Source organism: Sparus aurata, chromosome 18, assembly GCF_900880675.1.
Source record: "Sparus aurata chromosome 18, fSpaAur1.1, whole genome shotgun sequence".
Taxonomy (NCBI): domain Eukaryota; kingdom Metazoa; phylum Chordata; class Actinopteri; order Spariformes; family Sparidae; genus Sparus; species Sparus aurata.
In genome coordinates, this window is record NC_044204.1 from 18,055,232 (window position 1) to 18,064,136 (window position 8,905).

An 8,905-nucleotide genomic window follows, 5' to 3' on the forward strand; every position below is an offset into this window, starting at 1 on the left:
GTACAGTATTGTTTGGTGTGGATTGTGCCGAGATTTGTGCAGTGTTGACTTTCAAACAACCTAAACGACCAAACTAAAAAAAATTGTCAACTACTTTTTATTCCATGACTATGATGAGAGCTGAAAACAGCCTAAATATTTAATAATTAAAACTCTGACAAAATGTGTGCTTTGTTTTTTGTTAATGAGATGGGACTAAAATGTTCGTGGTGGGCTCTCAGACGTTCAAAAGAACATTGTATTTTCCCCCTATTGTTGACATGTGCAGATTCCCAGAATCCCTGGCAATGCCGTCCCAATTGACAACACCAAGGGTTTGTCAACCAAAGAAATCGATCAGTGGACACACTTAATTTATAATTTGGCAGAAAGGAAAACACAGTGTGGTAAAGGGAATCGGAGCGATGCCCTGTGCTTACATATTAAGTGGGAAGAATACACATACCTGGAGAGACACTTGAAGTGGTGCCATCCTGCTATTACAACCACGGTAAGTTAGCTAACTGTTGTCTTATTGTTTACGTTAAGTGGATACATTTGCAAACATTATGTCAGTGTCACCGGGCAACTGGCTGGAGTTGGTTTATCGAGCAAATACAGTTTGTTGCAAAATAATGAATGGATGAGCCTGGCTTCCAGATTAACTTTGGCTGGGCTAATGTGTTAGCTAATGTAATTGAACCAGCTTCAAAGCTATGTGAAATGAGCAGGGCTTTACAATTAACGTTATGACTCGTTCAGGACACTTTTCACTAGTAAAAATGCAACATAATGGGGAAAACCACACATCATTAGCAGTCGTGGCATTTATGTAAACAGATGCAACCAGACACTTATGATATGCTTCCTTTAGCTGTGGTGATTTCACTTCCGTTTCAATGGAAATACTGGTGTTATCACCATGCAATTTGCCATTTATCTGGTGGAAATAGAAGAGTATGGGGCGCTCGCAACTCATTCACAACTTCATGCTAAAAGAACGCTGTTTCACTACCTGGCACCTAGCTTTGCTTTATAGGCTAACATTAGCAACCCATGCTCCAGTCCTGCCAGTCTGAACTGATATTAGAGGAGTGTACAAAGTGCAGCAGCGTCACCCCTGGAATCCAGGCTTTGTATGCAACCAGAGGACTTGAATGTAACATTGAAATAGAGTCAAAATGACTCTCACGCACAAATCATCAATTACACTGTAACATTAGCTAGAAAAATTAGCCACCAAGCTTGCATCAGCAAAGGACCACAATACAACAGGGCCTTGTAGCCCCAAGACTCTGTTTCAACAAGTATCAGGGCGCTCTAACCTGAGGCGTTAACGTGCAAGATCGATGGGTAAAGCTAAGTGGCAGGGGAGAGGTTGGAATTGGGCCGGGGCTAAATCTAAAATAGCTGCCAAAATTAACACTTGACCAAACACTTCTTGATGGCTGTTTTCTGATGTTGTTCCCTCGTCCACAATTGTTACAAATGCCTGCCACAAAAAAGATCCATTCAAGTGTTATCCAATCTGTCATCTCCATGGTTGAGATTTGAGGCAAAAGCGCAAAACAAAAACACTTTGGTTATGTTTGAGACATGGTGGCCGTTGTCGAAGACACTTACGGACTGTTCGTAGTAGACGTGAACAGCGACTACAAGCGAAACTTTTCAGTGTCACTGCATCAGGGAGAGGACGCTCGTTATAAACATGCAAGAGGACGCCAGACAATGAAGAAAAAGGGAAGACAGACGCGTGGCGCTTTTCTGACTTTTTGTGCAACAGATGGAAAATGCAACAGGACAACTCCATCATTTTGTAGAGCCTCATTTGCAAATTGTTTTGTTCCACACCAGCATTTCCAAAGATGACGCAATTGTGTTCCTTGTTTGCAGTGGGGAGATTTTGTGTAGGGAGTTAAGGCTTCAGAAATAGTGGTAATGCACCTCTGCAGGAGGACTGCAGATCCTTTCCTCCAGATCTTCTTATAGAGCGTGTTTAATGCCCAACACTGCAGAAATTGGCTCATTTAATAGAGGCCAAACTCCTGGAGTAGAGTCAAATGTATTTCAACACTTTGTCACTCTGTGCTGTATGGTAACCTGCCAAATATATCAGCCTCTATTTCACATCTTATGCATGTAACACAGCAATTTGTACTTTTCTAATCAGTGCCGCGTAAATGCATCACTGTCAACACGCAGCACTCCAGCGGCTCCTTTTCTTCTCCTCAAATTATAACCATTGTAAGTGCCCTTAATTTTCCAGAGCTGGTGAATTATGAATGATATAAAATATTTAAAAACCAGCATAGAGCAACATTAGAGAGAGTTTCATAATCAAGCTAAGTATGCTGTGGCCCCTACTTAACCAAATGAGTCCAGAGTTGTGCACTGCGTAACTGTTTGACCTCTCTGCAGCACATTCATTTTTCCAAACATATGTTGGCTATTTCGGCACCTCTGGACTGTGAAACTGAGACGAGGGAGGGGTGGACGAGCTCTGTCGTGCGTGTGAGCGTGATCGAAGTGGCTGTGAATACGGGGAACGGACCACTGGTTAGCGGTCGGGGAGCAAAAGTTTGGCACACCGAACGACATGTCTGTGTGATCGGATGCAGATTTTGTCTGAGGCGCTCTGAAGGAACCCGGAGGCCTCGGGGCTATGAACTTCAAATCATTCCCAAAACATGCATGAGCACACACAGAGAGGCACGCGTTATTATGCCACCAATCCAACTCCCCCCCCCCGATCCACCACCACCACCAGCGTAAACACACTCGCAAGGTACAGCTGTTCCTGTGTGTCTGATATTAAATGACAAGGTGACTTGGTGTCCTGTAGGCCACCTGAGAGGTAGAGCTCCGCTAGGGGACACAGCAATCTATTCTCCTCAGCGCCGAGGGGAACTTACTCAAGCAGAGCAGCAGTTATTCCCCCCCCCCCCCCCCCACCTCTCTCTCTCTCTCTCTCTCTCTCTCTCTCTCTCTCTCTCTCTCTGCTCCCAATCCCTCCCGGTTTGCCTTCAAGTCAGCACCAGTTAGTAGCTTCTCCCGTGCGTGCGTTGCGCGCGTCTGCGAGAGACTGCGCGCCGGGGCTAATTTCCACCGCGATGCACTGCGGTGTGCTGCGAGCCTTCTCCGGGATATTGATGTGCTGCATATTAGGGCAGCAGAGTGAATCAGCTCTGTGTGCTGTAAATATTCTATTGTCACTTTAATGCCTCTGTCAATGGCTTTGTCCGGGGTAATTCAGTCCGCCGCTGTTTCTGTCCCCTGTAGCTTCCACCGGCGAAGCAGCGCGCACACACATCTGCGCACGCTTCGTGCACACACACGCAGATACTGCGAGAGTGAAACGGAGTAAATGAGGGACGAGGGGAGGGAAAGATGGGGAGGGAGGCCACATCGCGCGCGCGCGCGCACACACACACACACACACACCGAGGGAGAGAGAGAGAGACGCACACACTTTGCCTCGGGTTTTTCTTGCCGTCACAGATGATCAGGCCCAGTTTTGGCTTCAGCTCAGCTCTGGCCAACCCCTGGTCCTGGAGCCAAACTGTTAAAAGACATTAAGTCAGCACAGAGACGCGCCACTGCCTCCTCTCCCCTGCTAACCACAGGACACTTAAAGTGTGTGCGCTTGTGTGCGCGTATACCACGCATATGTGTGTGTGTGTGTGTGTGTGTGTGTGTGTGTGTGTGTGTGTGTGTGTGACTGCGGGCCCTGCACACATGTGCACCCTAATGAGTCTTTGCATGTACTGGCGCGCATGTGTAGCCCTTCTCCTTTGCTGAGGTCAGATGGAGAGAGGGGGCAGAATATTTGGAGCAGCCTTCCGGTCTCTCTGGGCGCACCACATGCCTGTCGCAGCTCAGTGAGCAGACTGTGAAAAGCTTATGTAAATGACGAGCCGCTCAGATGTGAAATCAGCCCTGTATTAAATTGTTTTGTTCCACTTGTCAGAGCTGATTAGTCCAAAAGCTCTCCAAAAGCTGCACAGGTATTGTGTTGATTGTATTCATATAGGAGGGCGTGCAAAGAAGGGGGAAAAAAAATGGAAAAGCATAGATCACCTCGGGAAAGAGCATCTGTGTAGGTAGCAGGGTGCAATTGCTTTCTGAAGTGTGATCATTAGTCAGTTATCCCATGAATGATTAGTATGGTGGGTTTTTTTGAAGATGCTGGATGGCCCTTCACAGATGCACACTGATTGCCGTCCTCCCCCCATATGTATCCAGAATCACTCCACCTGTCTCTTCAAAGGGGAGCCTGTTCTCGCCCCCTTACAAAAGACCAGATCACAGGTCCCATTAGCCTAACCTCAGTCCACTTCTGTCTGAATGTCATGGACCAGGAAGTACATTCCCCCCCCCATCTCCCCCTCGCTTGTCTTTTTACACACACACACACACACCTCGTGGGACGCAGCACAGGTGGCACGGTATCTTAAAATTCTGAGCTGGGGAGAAATTAGAGTGGAGGAGAGAGGGATGCGAGTGAGAGAGAGAAAGTGGGGTGATGGGATGGAGGGGGGGGGGGAAGAGAAAGCGAGGAAGCAAGTTCGGAAGAGATGTGTAGGCAGAGAGAGAGAGAGAGAGAAAGAGAGAGAGAAGCTACGAGGAGATTGCAGCACGACGGCTGGAGGGCTCCCAGCATAAAGCAGGTCTTTGAAAAGGGCAGACAAAGAGAAAAGGTCTCGGCCAAATACCTGAAAGAATGTTGAGAGGAAAGAGGAGCGCGGCCAGAGGGAGATAAGGCAGTTAGCCGCACACTGAGGCAGCTCCTGTGTCATTGGATCAGGTTACTTCTGGCCGGTGTGTGTGTGTGTCTGCGTGTGTCTGTGTGTGCGTTTGCATGCGCTCGTCTGTGCACTTGTCCATTTGAGCGCCGATGTCGATACTGGGCCTCGCCGACATTCCTGTCTGCGTTCATGGTCCAGTGAGGTCGCTGACAAAGGCGCGCTGGGGCGATGCTGCTTGTGGCGCCTGCAGGGCGAGCCCCCAGGTTTCTCGGTACCCCCAGATGTGAACCACAGCACTGGGCTGCACGGCAGGGTTCAAGAGGGATAATAAAAGTCTCAATATTTCTGTTAAACGCTGGAGAATTCTGGTTCCCATGCGTCGCTTTTTCAAGCTCTTCTCCTGGGCTTCAAAGCATCTTAAGAGGGGCGCCTGCTTTGAAAGTGATTTTCAAGTCTGGGCTTTATCTGTGTGTGGGAAATCACCCTCTAGCTATTTTGTAAGCTTAGCTACCTTTGAATAGAATAACAGAGCCTTAGGATAAAGGGGATCTACTGAGCCACCGTAGCAACAAACCCAAAAGAAGCACAAACCAGCTTCTCCCTGCGTCGGTGTGGAAACGACAACAAATTTGGCAGGATATTAGGAGTGGATAATGTGAGAATCCAAACATATCTAAGAAGTTATTAGTTGTGATTGAGGTCTGATAGCAATTAGTCCCGCTCCGGCACACAGACTGACTCCTGTCTAATGATGTCATTGACCTTGTCACCCCCAAGAGGTCAAAGTGTCCATGTTAAACCATGCGTAATGGTTCCGTGTTTAGACTACAAGGCCCTGTCCGGCTAAATGGTGATGGATCGCTTCTTTTCGCTGCTGGTGGTGTGTGTTGCATCAGATGATACGGGTCTCAACATGATACGCAGTTGATTAAATCAATACTCCAAGGAAATGTGTGGTGGGCTCCATTTCAATTCAATAACACAGGGGCCTTAGGTGTGTGTGTGTGTGTGTGTGTGTGTCTGTGTGTGTGTGTGTGCATCTGCGTGTACCCTTGAGGAGCATTTGCACCGCACACAAAATAAAGGACAAGGACATTGTGTTTGTTTGCAATATGCTTTTTCAAATGAGGTCATCAACAGTAAATGCACGCCTTTAAAGAGGCACCATGATCATCTGCATCACGTGAATGCAGAAATCTCTTTCCTGTGACAGGCCTGATGATGGTGGTCATTTACCGCCCCAGGTTACCCTAAATCATAAGGGAGAGATGGAAGATGACAGACAGCCTGGCAGTTATGTGCGAAAAAAAAGAAAAAAATGAGGGACATTTTTCTATTTTCCTCCGTGTTTATTAGATTCGTTCGTCAAGAGGAGGGCCAGCTGCTGCTAAGGCGGAAAAAAAGCGAACAAGGCTGTTGGAGAGATGAAGGATGGCGGATTTGCATGCAGAATAGTCGATATGAAAGAATTTCCACGCATATGGCCACTGCTTTTCCGAGGTTTTGTCAGGGATTGTTAGCAGGACAGGTGCTGCCCTTAGGCTGTGCACATTAACAAATGCATGCACACTGTTCATCACACGGTTTGCACAGCAACACAAACACGATGAAGTTACGAGAGAGCGCAGGAGAAGGGAAAGAATTTATGCTGTTAAACTGCCGGCCTGTTTTCTCTCCTTCTCCCCTCTTTTTTCCTCTTCTTTCTGTATTTCTTTCTTTTTTCTTTCTTTCTTTCTTTCTGTCTGAGCCCAGCGGTGACCCGTAGCAACCCCTAGTCTAATGACCGCCGCAGTTTGACACTCATTAAAGGTGGTCAATTAACCAGAGGGCCTGGAGTCACTTTCATTAGACGACTTGTAAAGGCCTATTTTAGTCTGGCTTTAAACACGACGGGGGCAGACAGGACTGGTGCTGGCTACCTGGACCTGGGGTCGGTTGTAGTAGTAGAGGCAGGAGGGGAGGAAGGGGTTGAGGTTTAAACCCTGCAAGAAAATGAAGACAAAAAGAACCTCTGGAGAGTGATTTGTTTTGTTTGGTATTTGTTTTGTTGAACTGGATTCTGTTGGTGTTTTATGGAAACAAACTCAAATGGTGAAAAAACAGCGAAATTGCTGAACAGAGCACAGAAAATGAGATCTCATGAGAGGGAAGATGAAAAACAGAGCCATCTGCTCTGAGGGTTGGCTCTCTAAAGACGATCTGGTCTCATTTCAATCCTTTGTATCACTCCTTTTACAGTAAATCAAGGGAGAGACTATTTTTTCTTAGTTTAAGCTTGTGTGTGTGCGGTGTGTGTGTGTACTTACGGCTGCATGTGTGCATGCGTGCAAATACAGCTTCGATTGCACTGAGGGGAATGTTTTTCCCATTGTGCATGCTTCGTGCTGTAACATATCTGTGTGTGTGTGTGTGTGTGTGTGTGTGTCTGGTTTTAGGCAGAAAGCATCTCCCGGTCCCAGGCCTCTGGAGTCATCAGCCTGTGAAGGTCAAGTCTGATTCAGAAAGAGACAAGGCAGATTGGCATGGAAATGGAATCTGCTGTCTCTGTGCCAAACGTCCAGACTGACTGACTGCCCTCAGCCTCTCATCACATCCAAGTCTATCCTCTCATCGCACCGTCCACTCCTCCTCCTCTTCTTTCGCCGCCGCCTCTGCATACCAATATGAGGCTATAACGCACAGGAGGAGCGGGCGCTGAAATGGGCCTGCTTAATAATCACGATGTCAAACAATGCCTGCATGAACGGGAAACATGAATCCAGCTGTTAGTTGCAGCAAAGGAACCATCTGCTTAAAAGCGGAGCTGTCTCTTCTCATTGCTTTTTTTTTTTTTTTCGCATATGGCAGATGTAGCCTTAAGCCATTTTTAAACAGTTATTTTATAATGAAACAAGAAATGCACTTATTGAGCTAATGGATTCATAAGCAGCCGCTACTAAGAGATATTGTTCAAATGTTTATTATGTCTTTATGAGAGAAGTCAAGTCAGATGAGTTGTATGAGACCTAATGTCTCGTGTGTGTGTGTGTGTGTGTGTGTGTGTGTGTGTGTGTGTGTGTGTGTTCTGCTGTTGTATGTAATGAGCATGCGCTTTTGATATGAATGAGTGCAGTGAGGCGTGAGATGAGTATGTGCCTGCTGGTATGGAACAAGTCCTTGCACTTCTTGTGTGTGTACGATTTTGTGACTGGACTGTGTGTGTGCGTGTCTGTGTGTGTGAGAGAGAGAGAGAGAGAGAGAGAGAGAGACAGAGAGCAAGAGAGGGGGAGAGAGGGAGGGAGTGTTCATTGGGCTGAAATGGGTCCATGCCCTTCATGAATATTCAGTCACCCCCCGCGTTTCCACTGATGTCTCACTGATGTCAGCTTGCGTGTGGGAAAATGAGTTGCCTCGGTAACAATGTTCCCCCAAAGCTGGTCTTACTGCTGCAAAAAAAAAGAGAGAAAAAGAGAGAGAGAAAAAGAGGGAGAGAGAGAGAGAGAGAGAAAGAGAGAGAGAGAGATGTCTACTGTAGTTCATCCCCAAAACTCAAAGCACCATGGTCTGGAGCCAGGAATAAAACACAGCTAAGTGAAATCTCCTTGATCTCATGTGGCACCCTTAAAACTAGGGCAGCACTTAGGTCACATGTTTAGGTCAGTCACCCTTCACTGGGGGATTCTCTAATGCATCCTGTCAACCGCTGTGCAGCCACAGCATCGCAGGGAGCACAAAGGCATGTCTGCGCCTGCTCATGATGCTTTCTGACTGCTCTTCTCAGTTTTAATTTTCTCAGCCGGCTCTGTGCTGCGACTCTGTCTGGTAGAGCTGAAAAGCTCCCATTTAAAAGTGTCTGTTTTGCTCTCTTTTACATCGTGAGTGACATTGAGAGATCCTTCGCTGCCGCGCTGACTGCGAGATGTTGTTATTCTGACACTGTCATTGTCAAACTGACTTGCACACAGGCACACACCACGGGGCATGCGCGCACACACACACACACTCCCCTATTCGCCAGCATCCACCATCTCTGCCCCCACAGATGTTGCCCAGTATTTAGGTCAGTTCGTTTTCAGATGGGTGGTCAGCAACGCTTGTATTAGCTTGGGTTTCCAGGAACTGATACAATGAGCCAGTCAGCTCTGAGAGGCCACCCCAGAGAGGCCGGAAGTGCAGCTCTTTGTAATCATAACGGACAGTGT